General features: G+C 42.5%; 1 long non-coding RNA gene across 1 annotated transcript in view; it reads left to right on the top strand.

The window, feature by feature from the left end:
- The window catches only part of LOC146007194 (uncharacterized), a 65,400-nt gene that overhangs the window by 7,428 nt on the left and 34,942 nt on the right, over positions 1-23,030 (top strand). Inside the window, exon 2 of the long non-coding RNA XR_014444274.1 lies at positions 21,542-21,749. This is a non-coding gene — a long non-coding RNA (uncharacterized LOC146007194). The remainder of the gene's footprint in view (positions 1-21,541; positions 21,750-23,030) is intronic.

Raw genomic sequence — 23,030 nt, 5'->3', positions numbered from 1 at the left:
CAAATTGAGGAAGAAGGGATAAAGGAAGATTGGTTAAAGTCCAACTCCCTATCCAGAGGTAGGTTAGAGTCCACCTCAGGAGGTAGGTTAAAGTATCACCTCCCAACAGGGGCATTGCAGTGTGTAATATGCGTAATTGGCATTAGCGTGTGTGGCATATGTAATGAGCATTACGGTGTGTGTCATTTTGTATAATGAGCATCACAGTGTTTGGTATAATGTGTACTGGGCATTACGGTTTGTGGTGTAATGTGCTCTGGGCATTACGGTTTGTGGTGTAATGTGCTCTGGGCATTAGGGTGTGTGCTGGAATATGTACTGGGCATTACGGTGTGTTCTATAATGTGAATTAATACTACTATGTGACCACCCCCCCCCCCCCAAAAAAAAATGCCCTAAATTTTTAGCGCGCGCCTTCGGCGCGCACTGTCCCTGTTTACTGTCCCCCTTCTGCTGTCTATAAGCACACATAAATGGCTTCTGATTAATGTTTATCTTTCTGTGCAAAACCAAATGCCAAATGTGTGCCTGCTTCTGGAAAAAAAAAAAAAAAATATATATATATATATATATATATATATACAGTATGTTACTGTACCCATCCTTGCTGGCGGGTCGCCAGAACGTACGTGCTGGCACGCGCGTCTCAGTCTCCGTCGCTAGCGCGACGGAAACCCTGTCCGTCTCCGCCTCAGGGAGACGGACAGGGTTAGGGGGGGTTAGGGGGGGGTGCGGGCAGGCGGCGGGGACCCCGGGTTACCACCGGCAAGCCGGCGGGGACCCGGGGAACGGATGGAAGCGCCGTCGGAAGGGGACGCGCGCGCCTCTCGTGCGCGCGCGTCCCCTTCTCACCATCGCCATGGCGCTGGCGGGGGCCTAGTTTCGGCCCTGACTTAGTACACAATAAGTAATCCATATTACCGGAGGGAGCAGCCAGGTTGGCTCACCAGGGGATAGGGCCCTTTTAAATGGGGTATCAGCTGACATGGATATTTAAATCACATCATTGCGGCCTCATCCCCAGCATTGCAAAGCAGGTGATGGGTCTATAAAGACACAATTCTTAGCTCCCTGATTGTCTCCTTTTCCACATGTTTCATGCGTTTGTGTTGGTAAGTGAGGGGGAGCAGTGGGATAGTAGGAGGGTTGTGGCAGGTGGGAGAAATTTGCTGTAGACTTGCCCACTATTCCAGGTGGCACAGCATGCCACCTAATTATCGGGAGCCTCCTGGCCATTCTGGAAGAGTAGGCAAGAATGAAGTGAACTACAATGCAAAATTTAGAAATCCTACTGTAGCCAAATGTTGTACAAAGAAGAAAAGTTAAAGAAAAGATAAACAATTCTAGATTAAACAGGCAAAGAACAAAGATTCTCTATAAGTGTCTTGTGCCATGAATTGTTATGCTTAATCTATGAGAACATCCAAATTCCTTTCCACAAACATACATAAACATATGCTGGCCACAAATCAGACCAACTTTCCTCCAACCATCCAACTAGTTGCTTGGATGGAATAAAACTATGGTACTGGATGGGAACAAATGTGATATTTACTTCAGAAATTCTGGAAAAGGACAAAATCTGTTGCTCAGACAAAGTAATGTAGTTGAAGCTGTTTGATTTAAGCAATTTGACTGAATGTTTTTGTCCATTTTCATGGGTTTGTGAGCACATTTCTGACTGTACTTTGCTCCTATCCAGTACCATACTTATATTCCATCCAAGCAACTAGTTGGATGGTCGGAGGAAAGTTGGTCTGATGTGTGGCCACCATAAGGGCCTAATTCAGACCTGAGCGCACAGAACATTTTGTTAGCAACTAAAAAAAAAAAAATTGCACTGCAGGTGAGGCAAATGTAACATGGGGCCTTTTTCTAGTTCACTCTTTCTGACAAAATCCTTCTAGGATGGACAAAACCATGTGCACTGCAGGGGGGCAGATGTAACTTGTGCAGAGAGAATTAGATTTGGGTGGGGTTTTACTTCAAAGTGAGATCTATATTGCAGTGTAAAAATAAAGCAGTCAGTATTTACCCTGCACAGAAACAAAATAACTCACCCAAATCGAATTCTCTCTGCACATTTTACATCTGCCCCACCTGCAGTGCACATGGATTTGTCCATCTAAGAAGGAATTTGTCCGAAAGAGTGAACTAGAATAAGGCCCATGGTGACATGTAGAGAATCATCCCCTTGCATGCTAGTGAGGAGATTTGGGCACCTGCAGGAGAAAATTGAGGATTCTATCCTGGGATGTTACAGAGCCCCTATACAGTATATACACATTTTTACACTGAAAATGGTAGTACCAATGCCAGCTTCAGGTGCTCAATATTGTATTCATATTTAGAAAAGGAAAAAGTAATATGTGCTTTATTCCACCCTTTGTAGTTTCATGTAGGATGGATCCTCTATGTCGAACTATGTAGAACTTTCTTATTTCAGCGTTTCACCACCTTTTACTAGATGGACATTATTTTAAATGTTCCTCTAAATGCTAGTGTACCAGGACTCACACTTGAATGTGTGGTCTCCCTCATATAGTGGTATATTTAAATTGGTAGTCTTAAAGACCCTGTTATTTTTTTCCTATGGGAGGAATTGAAAGGGGTGCACCCCACTCACATGGTATCAAATTGTTTCACCAAGCATAAAAGGTATCGTTGCCCACATTTCTCAGGTCACTCATAGTTAAAGGATTTTTCCTGTGCGCTTGCAGTGCAGCAAGGGGTTTCAGGTGGTGGGGGCATGCGTTTTGCCGTGCAGCATTTACCTGCTCACTAGACTCATAATAACTGCAGCCTAGTGACCAGGCCTGAAATACCCCCAATGCTTCAATCGGATACCATTACAATGCTGAACTGATGACAATGCTGACCCATTGAAATATTGATAATATAACTGTGGTGAAGTGTAGTCTTTCTTGTCTGAAGTGATGCAGATGGTGTTATATATATATATATATATATTGCAAATGGGTCTGGTAATGGAGCGCTGACACCTGCTCTTAATTATCCCTGTTCTGGGATTTTCTGCTCTCCAGGTAGCAGATTTCTATGCCAGGCACTCGTCCTATTTTTGGACTGCTGCTCCCCACTGTCTGAGTGGTACCCTATCCAAAGGTACCCAGGAAATTCTGGAAGAAAGGAAAAGGGACAGGGGGGCGCCCAATAGTGCAATATCACTTTTTATTTCTTTAAAAGTAATTTTAAAAGTAGACGTTCAAAATGTATAACTCGTACCGAGTTTATCAGCTGGAGTGGGCTGATTACCACTAGGTTTAACACAATCCCCTCTGGCAAAAGACAGCATACACAGGATCTTTCCGTCACCGTTACAGTGTGGTTATTAACTCACGGGACCTTGCTCAGCTATGCAGGCTCGAGGGACGCCGGCGTCTCCGATCGCTGCAGATCAAGCTGGCGGCGTGTGCTGCAGACCAGGAGCTTGAAGAAGACATCACATTAGCCACGCCCCTACGCGTTTCGTCAGAGACTTCGTCAGTGATGTTTCTGACTTAGAGGTCTATGGAATAACCTTAAAGAAGCAGGATGGGAAAGACTTTGTATGAGTTTTCAGTTTTTTTAACGCAGTTATCATTTACATGGAAAAATTAACCTGGTTTTGCCATGTAAACGTTTATCGATTTAAAAAAATGAACTTGCACAAAGTCTCACACTTCCTCCTTAAACTTCTGTGTTATACATGATTTTTTTTTTTTTTTTGGTTACTATATATTGTCTGGTTGTATCTGACAATGAAAAAAAAGTTGTTTAATTACATTATTATAGATCTTTAGAAATATCTACAATAATTTATTATATCTGCATTATATGGAAAACAGAACTTATTGGCAACACTATAAAACATACAGTGTTGAAAGCAGAAATATTACCTGAACTATCTTGTGCGCAACTAATTTTAATAGCGTTTTTTTCAATAATACTGTCAAGAAAATATAACCCTAATCATCAAGCTCTATGCATACATTTATAGGAAATTTTTGCTGGCTTATAAGTGGCCTTGTGTCTTCTGGGGTGTGAAATGCAGAATGGCAGAATAATGAATAAAACATGCATTACATTTATAGGGTTATAATTTAGCTGGACTGTATCATTTCAATGAAGAGCAGCCTAAAATTGCCTTAGATTGAATCAAATTGCATTCGCCTTATTAATATTTTTTCTGATGGGTTGTAAAATGAAATGGAGACATTATTTATTTCAAATTCCTATTTCGCTAAAAAATTGAACCAATTTGTGTGCCTAGTACATAATTCATAACTTAATTAAACTAAATGATATAACAGTTATTGCAATTAAAAATGTCAATACTCTGCAAAAGATATACTCAATAATATAACTGGTGAAGAAACTGTAAAAGCTTTTTTTTAACCATTAACACTGGTGTTGTATTATTAGCAACAACAAAAAATAGTCACTGGATATACTCTGGCTCAATATAGAATTACAAGAATATTTTATATTAAATAAACATATTTCTTTTTATGGAATACAATTAAAATAACATATAATATAATGTACTATAATATAATCTGTGATTGATATTGCTACAAAAAGTGCTTTACAAACATTGGCTGGAGAATAGGGAACAGAGATTTGTAGAAAATGGAACATTTTCAAATTGGGCTAAAGTTTAAAGCTGTGTTCCCCAATGGTCTGTGCTGGGGCCACTTCTTTTTAATATAATTATTAAATACCTAGGGTATGTGATGGTCTAGTGAGATAGTCCTGTTTTACAGATGACACTAAACTATGCAAGTTAATTAATTTGGATCAGAGTGTAGTTTCAAAAAGACTTAGGGGAGTATTCAATCTGGGGTCATGACTGTCGAGCATTCTTGGTCAGCTCAACCGAGAATTTGCAGGTGGGATTCCATGTCGGGAAGAGGCGAGCTGCAGAGGCGAAGAGGCAACAACATTTATTAAGGTTTTAGAGTCATTGGGTTATGAGCAGGGCCAGTGTAAGGATTCTCAGCACCCTAGGTGAAAATTCAACCTACTACCCCCCCCCCCCCCATCCTGCCACTAATAACTACTTTCCAACTCCTTAAGGCATACTTGCCTAACATTGAGGAATGGCAGGGAGTCTGAAAAATTTGGTGGTCCACCCAGCCCCTGGGGAGGTGGGCAAGTCCCTTCCTTTCCTGGAGCCTCCCCCCCCCCCCCCCCCACACACCCTCCCCTTAGCCATCCACAGCAGAGTACAAGGAAAAAGCAGCAGCAAAGTTGAGAAGTATACCTCAAGGAAAAGTAAGTAGGTGAGGTCTTAGAAGTTCCACAGCAGCCACATACATTCTCCTAGACATTCTTGATTTTTTGATAGACAGACATGGATTTGGTCCCCAAATCCCGGTGCCCTGGGCAGCTGTCTATAGCTGCCTAATTGTAGAGCTAGCACTGGTTATTATGAGTAAAGGATAGTAAGGTTAGGTATGTTTACATTGGATACGAGGTGTCTAAAAGGGGACACATGTAATATATACAAATACTTTAATGGTCAATACAGTGAATCAGCTGGTGATCTGTTTACCAGAAGGACTGTACACAGGCCATGCGGTCACCCTCTAAGGATAGAGGAGATTACATTTCTTACCCAACATAGGATAACTGTCAGATACAACCAGAAAATATATAGTCACAAATTAAATAAAAAGATTTTTAACACAGAACTACAATAATATATATATATTTTTTTTAATATTTTTTTATTGAAGCTTTTGCATCAGAATATGTCATACATTTCAGTAAAGTTCACATGTATACATTATGAAGGTATAAACAGGTATAATAAATGAAACAATACAATTGCAGTATCCAAAATATGATGAGTCTCCATTATTGCATGTCTTTCAGTAAAAATGGATTGATATCTGGCAAGTGAGTTAAAGTAACAAAAGCAAATAAGAGATGTAATGTTTCCATGTATTGAGGGAAGGTGATGCTTAGCTTCTACATCATATTTTCTAAATTTTCCAAACTTGTTTAAAGAACAGGAGCCGTGTTTTCAACGACTCATGTTGAATTCTACCTTTATTTTAGTGAAACATCCATAACAAACTAACGGGTGTTATATAAGGTGGGGTTGAAAGGGCCATATGAGCGCAAGGTGCATATAAGACTACATTGTGAGCACATCACTAAACTAGTAGTCAATGCAAAATAAATTTAGTGGGAATCCAAGAGGGAATAGACATAAGTAGTAATAGACAGATCTGGGTAGTAAAAGGATTCAACATCCCAAACTATTCCTTAATAACATCTAAAATGCTAAAGAGAAAAAAGGGCTTTCCAAAACTTCCTGGCTTCACAGCAAGAAACCCCCCAAAAAATTAAAAATAAAAATCTTTAAAGGGCAGCTGAACCTTGAAGCTTACGAATATCATGTGTGTAAATATATTAAGCAATATACCAAAGAAGTGTGTTACTGCATTTGAGAGGGATCATAACCAGAAAAATGGTCCTATGTTGAGACGTCACATAAACATTTAAGTCACTGAGCCAAAAAGGCCCTGAAACAAGGGCAGCAGATAACAAATGAGGCTTGGGGGTGGAGGAAGCCATCCCGGAGTTAGAGGATTGCTCACATACAGCGCCATAAAAGGTCTCCCACTATTAACCATGTGGGTATGGTCAGTTGCCCATGCCTTCAAGATCCCCACGGCTAAAGGACCCGAGATGTCTACAGCGCTGGAGATTCCAGGACAGCATGGGATATCCCTATTCAGTTGACAGAGTAGTCCATCTCTTTCAATAATTAGGGTATCCCCCAAAATTGACTGAGAGCAGTGGGAATGTTGTTCAGTCAAGGAATCCAAGATCTCAGTTTTTACATGAGTCTGGAGTTCCCGACTGTGGCAAATATCCGCTTCTGCAGATGTGGGTAAAGGGTTTTGACCTAGTAGAAAGCCAGTCTGCCTCTGCTTTTGGTGGGGTATGGTGTAATCCTCTGGTTCACCAAAACCAGTGGGTGTTGTTTCAGTTGTATGGTCTGCAATATGGAATGATGCTTCTAGCTTTTGCATCCACCTATCTATCTGCGGCATAAGTATCTTAGTTATAGCTTGCGCCAGCTTAGTGGCAAACTCTGAATCCAAAGAGAGCATTATTAGATCTCAGTGGCTTGGTGGCAAATTACAATGTGGTTCGCCAGCGGCAGACAATGAACTGCCTATGTAGTCAGTGAGTTAAACCTCTTAACAGTACTCTATGATTGCTTTCAATACAAAAGCCTAAATGAGCTCACGCGTAAAAATTACAATGCAATGATAAAGCTGAACATAAAACATAAAACAAGTTAAATAATTTGCGCACTTGGTAGTTGGGGAATCACTTATATAAAGAGTGAGTTAAACGTCCATATAATCCAATAAGGTTACTGCAGAGACTGACGCTTCAGTACAACACCACAGTAATAGGAGATTGCACCCTATGAATGGGCAGTGCTATAAACACTGAACACTGAGCAAAACCGTGCAAACAATTATATGGAAGCTCTGTCCGGTGGCCGTCAGTGATTCTTCTAGAAAGCCTTCTCTTCTACCCCTCACAAACACCACGAGTATCTCTGAAGTCTATGTGGGGATGCGTAATTAAAGCAGTCCTGGGTGTGTGGAGACAGTCCTTGGACTCGGGTGGGGGTGAAGGGGGTTAAATGATGAATCCTCCCTTAGGATGCTGGCCTTGAGGGGTGAAGGGGGGAGCTGAGGGAATGTGCGTTGCGGGGACAGATGATCCTTTCCCCTTAGTCACTCACCCACCCTAGTAGGTAGACACCGATAACCGCTCTCCCTTGCCTCGGTCACCACGATCCACAAAATCCTGCAGCGTCAGGGGAGGCAGAGAGGCGCTGTGTATTACAGCATGTGGTCACTGCCGGCCGCTGGCTCACCGGGTTCACTCCGGCGGTGGGGGCACGTCTCAGCAAGCTGGGTGGAGGCGAGGCGGCAGCAGCTCAATGCAGGGCTCCAGCGGATGCCCGCGGAGATATCACTAGGATGCGGGCACTCACACGCGATCAGGCGCCGCCGGCGTCCCTCCGCTTCCTATGCTGGACCCGATTTCAGCAAGCACGCAAGGCAGGGCAGGTTTCCCCGTTTGGAAGGTGCCCCGTTTCAGTTGGGAGTGGTGGTCCTCCTGCGGTGAGTTAAAAGCAGGTCGAGGTCAAATTCTCGTGTGGCGCCTATAGAATGGCGCCGGGTTTCGCGCCCTGGTTCGGGCGGTCATGTAGGCCTTCTATGCTGAGGGCCAGACTCCGCTGGATATTCAAGTTTTTCGGCTCGGAAAAAACAGCGCCGTGGTCCTTGCAGTCTGGGGCATGCGATGGACCAGAGTGTATGGGCATTAGATGCCGTGGGGAGGCGATGACATGAGATTTCCTTAGAGTTGTTGGGAGCCCTGCTAAAATGCGGCCGCTCTAGGCGCCCCGCCCACCGGAAGTCCCATAATATATATTTTTTAAACATAAAAATATTTATTTCTATAGAATACAATTGAAATAACAAATAATATAATCTGTGATTGCTATTGCTTCTAAAAAGTGCATTCCAAACATTTAGAAAACAATGGTGCATGAATGTGGCAGTTCAATTGTATCATTCTTTTATCTGAAATAGTTCACCATGTTGTGTCAGGCGGTTGATGTCAGCAATCCACTCTGTCAGGCATTGGCCCATCCACATAGCCATGGGAACTCCCAGCATTTTAATGGGGCTTTTAATAAAATGCTGGGTGACCCCAGTCTCTGCCGCCATCCGCCCCCAGGTCAACCCAATCCATGCCAATGGCTTGGCGACTATGTAAGTTTCCAGGCATGGAAACTGACGCTGGCTGATGGGGATGCTTGTGCATGTGAGATGCTCACACATCCCTGTCAGATGGTGCGCCTCTCGTCAGCTTGTGCCAGCTCAAGGAATCTGGCTATTCCTCAAACTGGCTGGGAGGTGCTCCAACTGTATATTGCAGTTTAAAAATAAAACAGACAGTATTTACCCTGCACAGAAACAAAATAACACCCAAATATAACTATCTCTACACATGTTACATCTGCCCCATCTGCAGTGCACATGGTTTTGCCCATTAAAGAAGGAGTTTGATTTTGCAACCAACCAGGCTTACCCCCATACTATAAGTAATAGTAAATTATACACTTAACATAAAATACAAATAATCTCACTGTCATGCAAATGGGAAGTACAACTATTTTATCATTATATCATCAATGGACATACATAAAACTCTAAACTTCTAGAGCGTACTACATAATGTAAGTAGAAACTGATTGGGCAACATCTATACCTCTAAAAAAACACACTTTAATAAATATATCCCTAAAGGCCCCCATCCACTAGTGCAATAAGGCCACTTTTTATGCAATTCCGACACATTGCTATGGCTAGGGATACCACCTCATCCCTTTAATTTAATATTCATTACACAGGTTATGTGGCTGATTAAAACCAGGTGAAATGGAGTCTTGTAGTCAGCGAGCCACAGAACCTGTGTAATTAATATGTGTCCAGAATTAAAGGGATGAGGTGGTAACCCTAGCTACAACGGATTGCATTGAAAAGTGACACATGTAATTTTCCTGTAAATGTGATGGGAGACATGTTTCCGTGCGCTTCATATTGCAGTCGCAGATCAGACCAGCTGCCATGAATATTTGTCGCAGCTTGTAGCCCTTGCTAGGATCGCATACAATAATTTGTATGCAAAAGAACCACATACAATGCATCATATGCGATCCTGCCACCCAGGTGAGTTGGCGGGGGATTTACATGTGAGGTATGTGATAACTCACCCTAATGGATGGGACCTTAAGTCAGGTTCAATAAATGTATACATTATTTGGGTTTTGGATAGTCAAGGACTAGTTGCCTTATTGAAATCTTGGCATGTTTAGGCTGAAAAGGTGGTACATGCAAAAGGGCATCTTCCTCTCTTAAAACCCCCATGACACTATATGTATGTTTAAGGCTGGGTTGATGTCCTTTACTTTGTTTCCTCCCTTGTGAGTAAAATGACTTAAAATCAATGCATCAGAGAAATGAATACAGTGAAAAAAAAACTTTAAAAAAAGTTATATGTCAGCGCTGAAAAACAAAACAAAACTGAGCATAGGTCTTGGTGACCAATGTGTTTATACAGTAATATAATGTCAGAACAGCAGCTGTTTACAGGTCTCTATAGTAACAAGGAAACCAATTATTACGCTCTTTCTGACAAAAACTGTTGTCATATTATCATGTTAGAAAAATGACAGCTGGATACTTGAACTTGCTGTTCCTCTGTACTTCATGTATTGTAGTATGTAATGACATACAGTAAATGTACCCTTACGTGTATCAGTTTTGTGGTAAGATGTTATTGCTTACTAAAATCAGATAGAAGGTCATTATATTTAGGATCAGAAAAATCCATTCATTAAACTGTTTAAATCAAAGCAATCGTTTAATGATTACCCATCAGGTTGACCATAGTGGTGAATTTAAGGTTCAGGCTTACAATAGCACAAAATGTTTCTACTGCAACAGAAGAAGAACGGGATGGGGTAAGTGTGGTATTGCGGGATTTGGCTGGAGTGGGGGGGGGGGGGGGTTGTTGTTTGGGGCTGGCTGAAAGAGTGGGGGATTGTATAAGGAGATTGATTTTTACAGCCAGTAGTCCAAGCCAAAACCACAGTACTAAAAGATACAACGTCCTAAATTACCAGCATTACCTGATCATTGTCTTCTTGTTTCATTAGACATGTACAGCTTGTACACCTACATCTCCCATGCCATGGGGCTTTCAGGAGGCTGTTGACCAATAACCACCATTATACAGGTCCAGAGCTGAATGTATTTCAGATCTACTGAGCACGCCCCAAGAAGGCTGCCTCACCTCTTACATCTCCACAAAACAGCTTAAATTCTACATAACCAACATCAGAAACATCAAACTATCCAAGGTCCTTCCTTTAATTTGTACTGCCCTATGTGGTCATCTCCTCAAAATCAGTGGATTGCATTCCAACAATGAGATTCACATTGGTTTGAAACTCCTGCCTCTTCCCTGGCTCATCTGGTACTCAAAATGGCTCTACAAATGCAGTGATCATCTCCAGATGAAAGTACAGTTCCATGAAAACCAGCTACCTATCCTGTTCCTCCCTTAGGCATCCATTTACTATGTTTTATATTCAGCAAATATCTGAACTCTGGCATTAATAATCTATAATACAAGGAGAACAAGGAGAAAAAAGAATTTGTCCTGGTGCGGTGCACCAACAAGAAATTTCATACATAAAACTTTTATTTATTTATATTAGAAGCAAGAGAAAAATTATAAAAAAACACAAATAGACAGACAAAAGACAATGAAGTGTGTTAAAAACTTAACACTTGCGGGCATGTTGTGTGTGCTTAAACCGTACGTATGTGTTGTCTAACTATCAGACAGGCTCCGTTTTAATTCAATCTGGGAATTTATAAGATTCCCTTGAACATACACAGTTATTAGAAATATATCACATACACATTCACTATTAATCTATAATACACTATTCCCAGTTTCTGAATTTCTGGATGTCTCATTTTAATACACACGGAGCTAGCTCATCCCAAAGAGACATGATGGGTGACATTTAATAGAATGAGAGTTTTTCGCACTTTCAAAATCGCCCATTATTGCACTTTTTTAAAATCGCATTTTTGCTGCGGATTTGCATATTTAATGAGGTGCGTGTTCTGGAAAGAAAAGTGCGATAATGTGCGAATTTTCAGCATGAAAATGTGCGAATTTTAGGCATGAAAATTTGGGAATTTGAGGTAATGTGCGATTTTGTGTTTGTAAAAAAAAATGTCGTGGGGTCCCCCCCTCCGAGCTCATTGAGCCTGACCTGGTTCCAAAAATACGGGGGACAAAAAGCATAGGGGTCTCCTGTATTTCTGAAACCAGCCCCGGACTCTTGGACCGGTCCTGGTTCCAAAAATACGAAAAATCTTAAACGATATGAAGAATAAAGTATTGAGGAAGAATAGAGCATCATTGATTAACCCGACAGTAATAAAAAATAACAAACTTAAAATAATGTGGGTTATCCCCTGTAATTAGTAAAAATGTCAAGGCAAGATGGCCCATTATCGAAACAAACCTCAAAATAGGGAGTTGATTACTTTTTCCAGAGAGGCAAGACCTTGAGAGATACACTTGTACACACGTATATAACAGGCCTAGGAGTTTGCAAACAAAGTATTTTACCACCTCAAAAACAAGGCTGCTCCAAGTGTCCAATGTTTTACATGTGGATATTTGTTAACAGGCCTATCAATCCATACTCCCTTTACAGGGAAAAGAATCAATATTAAGTACCATCTAACGTGTACCAGTAAGTATTTGATCTACGTAATAACATGCCCATGCTCCCTTAATTATGTAGGCAAAACAGCACACCAATTCTGGGAATGACTGGTGCTCCATAGATCTGCCATAAAAGCAGCCTTAACTAAAGGAAGTAGTAAGCAGCCGGTAGCAAGGCATTTTACCTAGGTGAGACATAATGGGCCTTATTCTAGTTCACTCTTTCTGACAAAATCCTTCTTTGATGGACAAACCCATGTGCACTGCAGGGGGGGCAGATGTAAAATGTGCAGAGAGAATTCGATTTGGGTGAATTATTTTGTTTCTGTGCAGGGAAATTACTAACTGCTTTATTTTGACACTGCAATATAGATCTCACTTTGAAGTAAAACCCCACCCAAATCTAATTCTATCTGCACAAGTAACATCTGCCCCACCTGCAGTGCACATGGTTTTGTCCATCTTAGAAGTATTTTGTCAGAAAGAGTGAACTAAAATAAGGCCCATAATGTATCTACCATCCGCTATCAGATAAAAGATCAAGTCCCTCCATTAACTCAAGGCAGAGATAGAACCAAGAAGCTTTTACAGGTATAGTCCGCTTGGATTTTTAGACTGGGCACCTTAAGCAGATGTATCAACCAGCGTTAAGTGCAAAAATGCACTTAACGCTGGTTAACTGGGGGGGATTACGTCTATCCCTAATGTATTACTAGCGCACCTAACGTGCGCTAGTGACAGCCCGCCGAGTTACGCTCGGCGGGGCTGTCCCTGCAATCCCCCCCAGGGATTAGCGGCCGGGGCGATGTATTAACAGCCTTCAAGGCGTTAATTCGCCCCGGCCGCTTCGCCAGCTCAGGGCTAGCGTTGTCCTATCCCCCACTGTGGGGACAACGCTAGCCCTGCTACTGGCTCGGGCTGCGCTGGAGATCTCACGTTTTTTGCGAGATCTCGCGCATGCCCAGTAAGCCGGGCGGGGGGGGGGCGACGGCGAGTGCGCATGTGCGGGGCGGCGAGGGAGCCGATAAGGAGAGCCGTTAACGCTGGGGATAACGGCTCTCCTTATCGGCATGGGGGATGTTAATACATCTCCCCATAACGAGTGCCCGCTTCTCCTCGTTATGCAGGAGAAGCGGGATGTTATTTCAGAAGCGCAAAGGGGGGGGTTAGTACATCTGCCCCCTTGTCACCAAGGGGACTAATTGAGACCCTTGGGTTAAATTTCTATCTGTAAAATCATCCTGGTTTATACTGACGTGACCAATATGAGATCTGGAACATAAATACTTTGGCTACAGGTCTGAATGGTATAAAAGGACTAAGTAGGTTCTATGTGCCCATTTGACATAATATCTCAAAAAGGGGGCTACAGCATCTCTTCAAATAGTGAACGTAAGAGTATAAATATAACTCAGAATAAATATACAGAGAAACCTGTGCTGGTTGTGTGTGGTATATCGAGTCAAGATGAGAAGTCAAGTGTAGCAAATTCACAATGAAAAAGTGTACTATACACCAAATCTTCACAATGTGAGATATAACAGCCAATAAATGAATAAATGAATGACAGGAGATATCTAATAATATACTGTAGTGATGATTTTATTGGTTAAAGTGCCAAAGCACATTATAGACATAGGTTGAGTATGGTGATAGCAATGACTCTAGGGGAAACTAGTAGATGGCAAAGTCACATGCAGGGTTATAAGGGTGTATTGAAGGGATAATTTCCACAGTGTGTGGGTGCACAAGGTGGTGGTGCTGGGGATCAGCATCCCACCGCCCCCCATAGTCCTTCTGGTCATTCTGGTCCAAGCTGCGGCTGGTGCATTCCCCAGCTCCACAGATTTGAACAGGGCACAACTCTGGGTTAGCGGTATCACGAGATCCAGTTGCCATTAAGCGCAACCCTGCTACCTCTGCGCACTTGAAACCCGGTGGTGAAGAGTCTTGTTGCTGTGTATAAGACTGCTCCTCTAATGTGTGTCGGCCCTCCGAGACCTTCCTCAGGGAGTAGGCTACTACACTTTATCATTGTGAATTTAGTACACCTGTTTTAAAACCAGAACAGAATCAGATCATCCATTGGGACTACCTCTGATACATAAAGTCACAATCTGAAATCGCATCTTGACAAGTAGTCTCAATATACCACACACAGCCAAAACATTTTTTTTGTATATTTCTACTACTTATATTTAGAGATGTGCGGGCTCGGATTCCTCAGATCCGAGCCAGCACGGACGTCATCAATCCGGGCCCGGATACGAGCAGTGCTCGGCGCTTCCCGCCTGACTCGAATCCGGGCGCACGGGCAAAACGTCATCGCCCGGCGTCGGATTCTCGCAAGATCACGGAACCCTTAAATTCCGCAACCTCGCGCCGCCATCTTCACTCCAATCTCGGAGAAGGGTAGGGAAGGGTGTGCTGCTGCTGTGTGTGGTCTCTGCTGGGGCCCATGCTGCTGTGTACTGTGTCTCTGCTCAGTGATCAAGACATCACCATTGCAAGGATGACTGGTGCTGTGTTCTGTCTCTCCTTTGTGCTGGGGCCTGCCTCTGCTGAGTCTGCTCATGTATAGTCAGTCACAGTGTGATAGTCCACTGGTGCTGCTAGTGCCACTGCCTGCCCTGCACTGCCTAGTGTCTGCTGCAGTCTGCTCTCTGCTGTTGCCACTAGCTAGTGCCTACCAGTACCTATTGCAGTATACTGTATAATTCCAGTGTGCTGTTGCCCCTGGCTACCAGTACCTATCACAGTATATAATTCCAGTTTGCTGTTGCCACTGGCAGTGGCTACCAGTATTACATTTATTGCAGTATATAATTCTAGTCTGCTGTTGCCACTGGCTACCAGTATTTATCACAGTATATAATTCCAGTCTGCTGTTGCCTCTGGCTACCAGTATTATTTATCACAGTATATAAATCCAGTCTGCTGTTTCCACTGGCTTCCAGTATTTATCGCAGTATATAATTCCAGTCTGCTGTTGCCTCTGGCTACCAGTATTATTTATCACAGTGTATAAATCCAGTCTGCTGTTTCCACTGGCTACCAGTATTTATCGCAGTATATAATTCCAGTCTGCTGTTGCCGCTGGCTACCAGTATTATTTATCACAGTATATAAAAATCCAGTCTGCTGTTTCCACTGGCTACCAGTATTTATCGCAGTATATAATTCCAGTCTGTTGCCACTGGCTACCAGTATTTATTGCAGTATATAATTCCAATCTGCTGTTTCCACTGGCTACCAGTACTATCAGTCCAGGGGTGCCCACATGTGTGCTGTATCCATCCAGGGGTGCCCACATGTGTGCTGTATTTGTCCAGGGGTGCCCCCATGTGTCCTGTATCAGTCCTGGGGTGCCCACATGTGTGCCGTATAATTCCAGGGGTGCCCCATGTGTCCCATATCAGACCAGGGGAGATGCCCTTTTTTTTAATGAAAATAAAATTAAGGTTTTTTTTTTTTTTTTTTTACTGCGAGGGCTTTTAAATGCGCTGTAGTCCAGGGGTGAGCCAAGAGTGCTGTATAATTCATGGGGTGTTGCTAAGTAAGGTGTGCTGCTCTTTTTTATAATTAAAAGAATACACATTTTTATTTTTACTGCAGGAATTTGTCTGCCGTATAATTCTATGCCTGCCGCCATGTGTGCTGTAACAGTCCAGGGGTGCCGCCATCTGTGCCGTATAATTCCATGTGTGCTGTATCAGGTCAGGGGTGCCACCATCTATGCCGTATAATTCCTGGGGTAAGCCAAGTCTGCCGTATAATTCATCGGGTGCTGCCAAGTGTGCTGTATTAGTCCAGGGGTGATGCTAAGCGTGCCATATCAGTCCAGGGGTGATGCTAGGTGTGCCGTATCAGACTAGGGGGGATGCTAAGTGTGCCATATCAGTCCAGGGGTGATGCTAAATGTGCCATATCAGTCCAGGGGTGATGCTACCTGTGCCATATCAGTCCAGGGGTGATGCTAGGTGTGCCGTATCAGACTAGGGGGGATGCTAAGTGTGCCATATCAGTCCAGGGGTGATGCTAAATGTGCCGTATCAGTCCAGGGGTGATGCTACCTGTGCCATATCAGTCCAGGGGTAATTCTAGGTGTGCAGTATCAGCCTAGAGGGTATGCTAAGTGTGCCATATCAGTCTAGTGTTTGTGCCGCACACTTGTGTGGCTTATCATAGTTATCCAGCTACCTCGGTGCAACCTTTTGCCCTAAAAACAATATTGTAAGGTGTGAGCTATTCAGAATAGACTGTAAATGAGTGGAAATGAATGTTATTGAGGTTAATATAGCGTAGGAGCAAAAAAAAAAAAAAAAAAAATATGCGATTTTAGCAGTTTTTATGCTTTTTTAACAAAAAAATCAGAACCCAAAACCCAAGAAATCCAAACACAAAACACTTAGGAGGTGTTTTGGCAAAACCCATTAGAACCCAAAACCTCAAGGTAATCAGAACCCAAAACCCAAAACCCGAAAAGTGGCCGGTGCACATCTCTACTTATATTTCTAATCCTACTTTCAGAGTGTATGGCCAGCAATTGAGTGCACATTTCTGGCCAGAAAATCGCTCAGTGCATACATACTAAGCAATTTTTACGGGGGTGAACGACTTTTCATAGTAGGAGACTATGGAAAGTCATTCACTCATCCTGTCAAACAGGACGACACACGGCAATGACCAGTGATAATTCGGAGCACGCAACAGCGCTCATTGCCCAGCCATTCACACTAGGCAGTTTTGAGCTAAAAGTAGCTCAAATGGCAAAAATTTAGCTGCTTTCAGCATAAAGTCGACTAGTGTGTTTGGGCCTTCAGGGTTAGATGAATTTTGCTTCTAATATTTGTGAAGCTTCAAATTTTCAAACATTCCACGTAGTGCTTAGTAAATTTGGTCCCCAATCCTGTCCCAGAGGCATCCATCTGCAGCACATTTTTTTTTTTTTAAGGCAGGAGCTTGCAAGACTCTGTACTCAAAGCTTGTCTCAAATCTTGCCAAACAGTTTCCCCTGGTCTAGACCATGTTATCTTGTCCACAAAAAAACAGAAGTAAAACTCAAAGGTTCTGCGCCAGATTGGTCGCTACAGAAAATAGGTATGGAAGGACAATCCCAAAAAATCCTTCAGGTATCACAATAGTAACAAGAGAGGGTATACCAATTTCAGACAGCGCCCAAAAGCCCAGGGTGAGTGGGTCTAAAAACAAAGTGCAATGGGGGGAATCAACATAAAGATACTTCCATATGATTGATGTTCCACCTGTATCCAGTAAAATTCCTCTGATGGGTAGGTGCTTCAGTACATGTAAACAAAGAAGGGCTTATAATAGTGAAGCCTGTTTAATTGACATGTACACATAAAACCATAAACGACAATACAATACAATACATAAACAATCATAAAATCCAGACTAGTGGGGAGGATAGGTACAAATTACCAAGAGGTGGATCAGAACTGGGTGTTAATCAGTTCATAAGTGTTCAGTCAAATAATCACCAGTCCGGTCCCGGGTAACAGGGCTGGGGGTCAGACACTTCCTCTGGTTGTCTCTTGGATCCTCCTCTGTCTGGGATGCTGCCAACAGTACTCCGCCAACGCGTTTCGACCCTTGAACCTAACGGGTCTTTCTCAAGGCATGTGTAATTGTGGCAGGTCTTCTTGTCTCTATTTATAGGTCTCTCAATCTGTAGGTACGCGGCAACAGCTGACGTTAGCTGTCTCCGTCTGTACAGCCGCTTACTTCCTGGTTGGTGACGCTGCAGTGCATCATTTCCGGTAATTGGAACGCATCGTGCCTTCCATTTCGTTCTATTCCCTATAGTATCACCGGAGATTCAGCTGGTATGTGTAATTCCGGTATTTGAAAAAACGCACAATGCGTTCCACATCGTTGCACAGCTTTATTTCCTGCTTCCTTAACACCATTTAAATGCGGAGGGAGTCCCAAACGTAAATAGATATATATAGAATCGTCTGCAGTGTCTATTTAGCATCCTTTTGATCTACAGAGGGAGCACTTTTATCCTTCATGCTCCCTCTGTAGATCAAAAGGATGCTAAATAGACACTGCAGACGATTCTATATATATCTATTTACGTTTGGGACTCCCTCCGCATTTAAATGGTGTTAAGGAAGCAGGAAATAAAGCTGTGCAACGATGTGGAACGCATGGTGCGTTCCAAATACCGGAATTACACATACCAGCTGAATCTCCGGTGATACTATAGGGAATAGAACGAAATGGAACGCACGATGCATTCCAATTACCGGAAATGATGCACTGCAGCGTCACTAACCAGGAAGTAAGCGGCTGTACAGACGGAGACAGCTAACGTCAGCTGTTGCCGCGTACCTACAGATTGAGAGACCTATAAATAGAGACAAGAAGACCTGCCACAATTACACATGCCTTGAGAAAGACCCGTTAGGTTCAAGGGTCGAAACGCGTTGGCGGAGTACTGTTGGCAGCATCCCAGACAGAGGAGGATCCAAGAGACAACCAGAGGAAGTGTCTGACCCCCAGCCCTGTTACCCGGGACTGGACTGGTGATTATTTGACTGAACACTTATGAACTGATTAACACCCAGTTCTGATCCACCTCTTGGTAATTTGTACCTATCCTCCCCACTAGTCTGGATTTTATGATTGTTTATGTATTGTATTGTATTGTCGTTTATGGTTTTATGTGTACATGTCAATTAAACAGGCTTCACTATTATAAGCCCTTCTTTGTTTACATGTACTGAAGCACCTACCCATCAGAGGAATTTTACTGGATACAGGTGGAACATCAATCATATGGAAGTATCTTTATGTTGATTCCCCCCATTGCACTTTGTTTTTAGACCCACTCACCCTGGGCTTTTGGGCGCTGTCTGAAATTGGTATACCCTCTCTTGTTACCATGTTATCTTGTCCGTGTGCCCATAGAGACTTTAACGCAACCGTGTGCCCATAGAGACTTTAATGCAACCTCCACTATGGGGTAGAGAAGGCTCTTTTTGCATTAGCAGCTTCTGTCAAAGGAATCTGCCAATAACCTTTTGTCAAATCAAGCGTGGTAAGATACTGATTCTTGGATACATATTTTAGCAGCTCATCAACCCAGGGCATAAAGTATGAATCAAAGTGAGAAACATGATTTAGCTTATGGAAGTCAAAATCTAAAAGCACCCAAAGGCGTAGGTTCTAAAACAATGGGATTATTCCACTTGCTGGTTGATTCCTCTATTACCCTTAGGTATAGCATCTCCTCCACCTCTTGCTTTATTGCTGCCTGATTTGCCTTAGGTATGCGATATGGCCTCTGTTTAATTACCACACATGGTCCAGTCACAAGATTATGTAGAGAAAACACATCGTTCTACTGTGCCATTAAATTTACCACTTCCTGTTGTGGACTAGTTCTATGGGTGACTTCAATGGGTACCTTGCATTTTGGGACCTTTTTTTGCTACCAAAGAGGGCTGGCAGGCACTTCCTTCCCAATGTTTTAACAGGTTTATATAGTAGATTTGTACATCCCTCTTTCTACCCACCTTTTGAACCTTGTAATTAACTGGTCCCATCATCTCTATGATCTGATAAGGACATTCAATTGAGCATACATCTTGCTTTCTGTGTGTGTATAAGCACTAGCACCTTGTCTCCTGGGTTAACTTGTTAAATGTGGTAACATCATAACTATGCTTTTGACGCTGCTGAGCCCTTTCCATGTTTTTCATTCAGGAGTTGCACAATCTGCCTTATTAGGCCATACTATTGGTACACAAACTGAACAATGTTCAATAGATCCAGAATCCCTATGGGTTTTCTCCTAGAGGGGTAGTTCTCTAACTGCAAACATTAAGGATGGTAAGATTATGTCCCAATCTAATTTTTCTTGAGACACTGCTGTCTTTATCATCGGTTTTAGGGTCTGATTAAACCTTTATGCCAGGCCCTTTTTTGCAGATGGAAATAGAGGTAGTAATTCTATCTACCTTCAACAACCGGCACAGATCTTTCATCAGTTTAGAAACAAAGAAAGTTTCTTGGTCTGTTAATACCTTATTTGGTATTCTCAGATAAGTATACACGGAAATGATAGGGAGTGCTACCAGCATAGTCCTATACTATCTAAATGTCTGGGGTGCCACCTTTTGACACACTGGGCATTCCTGACAAAACCTTTTGACTGTGGCATGAATGCCTGGCCTAAATGGCCACCTCACATATGTGTATGTGCAGATCTCAATACCAACTGCTCTAGTTTTAGCGGCACTAACACCTAGGGTGACATTTAATAGAATGCGATTTTATCTCATTTTTAGAAATCGCACCATATCGCTGCAAATCGCACTTTTAGAACTCGCATTTTTCCCTTGTAATCCGCATATTTAATTAAATGCAAATTCACAGGGAAAAATTGCGATGTGGTGCGATTTGTGTTGATTTTAAGTCATGGAAATGTGCGCATTTTCAGTTATGAAAATGTGCACATTTCAAAACATGTGATTATTGGTATTAAAAAATTTGAAAAATACAGCTTGGGGTCCTCCCGCCTGAGCATAACCAGCCCTGGGCTCAAAGAGTCGGTCCTGGTTTCATAAAATCACTGGATAAAACAAATAGGGGTGGATTTTATAAAACCAGCACCAGGCTCAAAGGCCGGTCCTGGTTCCCAAAATACGGGGACAAAATGAGAAGGGGTCCCCAGTATTTCAAGAGCCAGGGGGTGGTTATGCTCAGGAGGGGGGACCCACGCTTTTTTTTTTTCAAATTTTTATTTAACTCAATCTTTACACCAGAAACATGCACAGATCACAATGATCTGTGCATGTCTCTGACCAATTCGCCCATCAGAACCTGGTCTGAAAAAAATACGATTTATAGACACCTCAAAAGTGCGATTTCCGTTTGCGCATCCCATTAAATATGTGATTTGTATACTTTTCTGTACGAAAATATCTGGATGCGATAAAAATTTGAATTTTTCCCCGGGCGTTTCGCTACACCTGGTAGCTTTATCAAAGGATAAAGCTACCAGGTGTACCAAAACGAATAAGGGGACTCCTTGCTACATTCTCCCAACCATTTGTCCTTGGATCACAGACCCGAATATTCCCATTGGGTCACTTTATTCCTATTCTCCAACTTGGATACAAATTTTCTCACTTTATTTCCATTCCAGGAGGTTGAGGACATCACGTACATCCATAAACGCTGTGGAAGGAGTTGGTTATTTGTGCCATCTTGGGCCACTCCTGTCCCAAAAGAAACCCCAATACAGTGGTTCTCCCCCTGGACTAGTGCTTGGGAAATAAGCTTTTCCTTTTGGATATACAAATCCGTGGACTTACAAATCCGGGACTTTCCACTACATCAGAGGTTCATGGTTGGTGAGGACTTTTGCATTCTTTTATTATGTTACTCATTTATTGATTAATTTTTGATGTCATTTATTTTCATCAATGTTACATAGGGCCTTATTTTGGTTCATTCTTTCTGACAAAATCCTTCTTAGATGGGCAAAACCATGTGCACTGCAGGTGGGGCAGATGTTACTTGTGCAGAGAGAATTAGATTTGGGTGGGGTTTTACTTCAAAGTGAGATCTATATTGCAGTGTAAAAATAAAGCTGTCAGTATTTTCCCTGCACAGAAACAAAATTACTCACCCAAATCTTATTCTCTCTGCACATGTTACATCTGCCCCCCCTGCAGTGCACATGGTTTTGTCCATCTAAGAAGGATTTTGTCAGAAAGAATGAACCAAAATAAGGCCCATAGTTACATAGTAGGTAAGGCTGAAAAAAGACTTGCGTCCATCTAGTTCAACCTGGTATAGATATCCATTGCTGATTTGGTAGGTTCTGATATTTTACAGACAAATTATATTTCTTGCAAAAGAAAGATGTTTGTATCAGAGATCCGCGCCACAGGACTGCAGCAGCATACACACCAGGGATTACCAATCCCCCAATACAATGTCCCAACGAAAATGATGGATACACTTGCGCTGTCCCAAGATGGACTTCACTTGTCTTTACAAGATGAGACTTGCCAGCAGTTTCTCAAATATAAAAGCAGAAATAAAGCAGCAACAGTCAGTGATTATTCCAATGCTCAGACACTTTCAGGGAGTATCACCCTTTAGAACTGACCTCTCTGCAGGGCCCTATAGGCACGTAAAGGTATCTTTGACTTGAATTATCTTGGCAGTCTGATTATACATTGGTCACCTCCGATGTAACATCGTTATACACGATCATCAGCCATGATTTGGGATTAAGAGCAGTGTCATACTTCTTAGAAAAAGAGGCCATGTCAGAGGACAAGAAGAAATTTGTATTAGAAGGGATTTCCCTTATACTGACCAACAATTACTTCTGGTTTGAGGGCACCTTTTATTTGCAGCTCATGGGCACCGCCATGGGCACCAGACTGGCACCTAGCTACGCCAATTTATTTATGGCGTGGTGGGAGGAGCAATCTGTATGGACCGGACATCCATATGGTGCCAGTCTGGTGCTGTGGCGTCGTTATATCGATGATGTCATCATGGTATGGCAAGGTGATGGGCAGCAGTTAGAATTATTTTGTAACCATCTCAATGCCAATGAGTATAATATTAAACTTACGTTTACCATAAGTAAGGAATTTGTGGACTTTTTGGATGTG

The sequence above is a fragment of the Crinia signifera genome, chromosome 6 (genome assembly GCF_055691185.1).
Source record: "Crinia signifera chromosome 6, ASM5569118v1, whole genome shotgun sequence".
Classification (NCBI taxonomy): Eukaryota; Metazoa; Chordata; class Amphibia; order Anura; family Myobatrachidae; genus Crinia; species Crinia signifera.
Note: the sequence above shows the minus strand (reverse complement) of the source record. Positions and strands in the feature narration are given on the sequence as shown.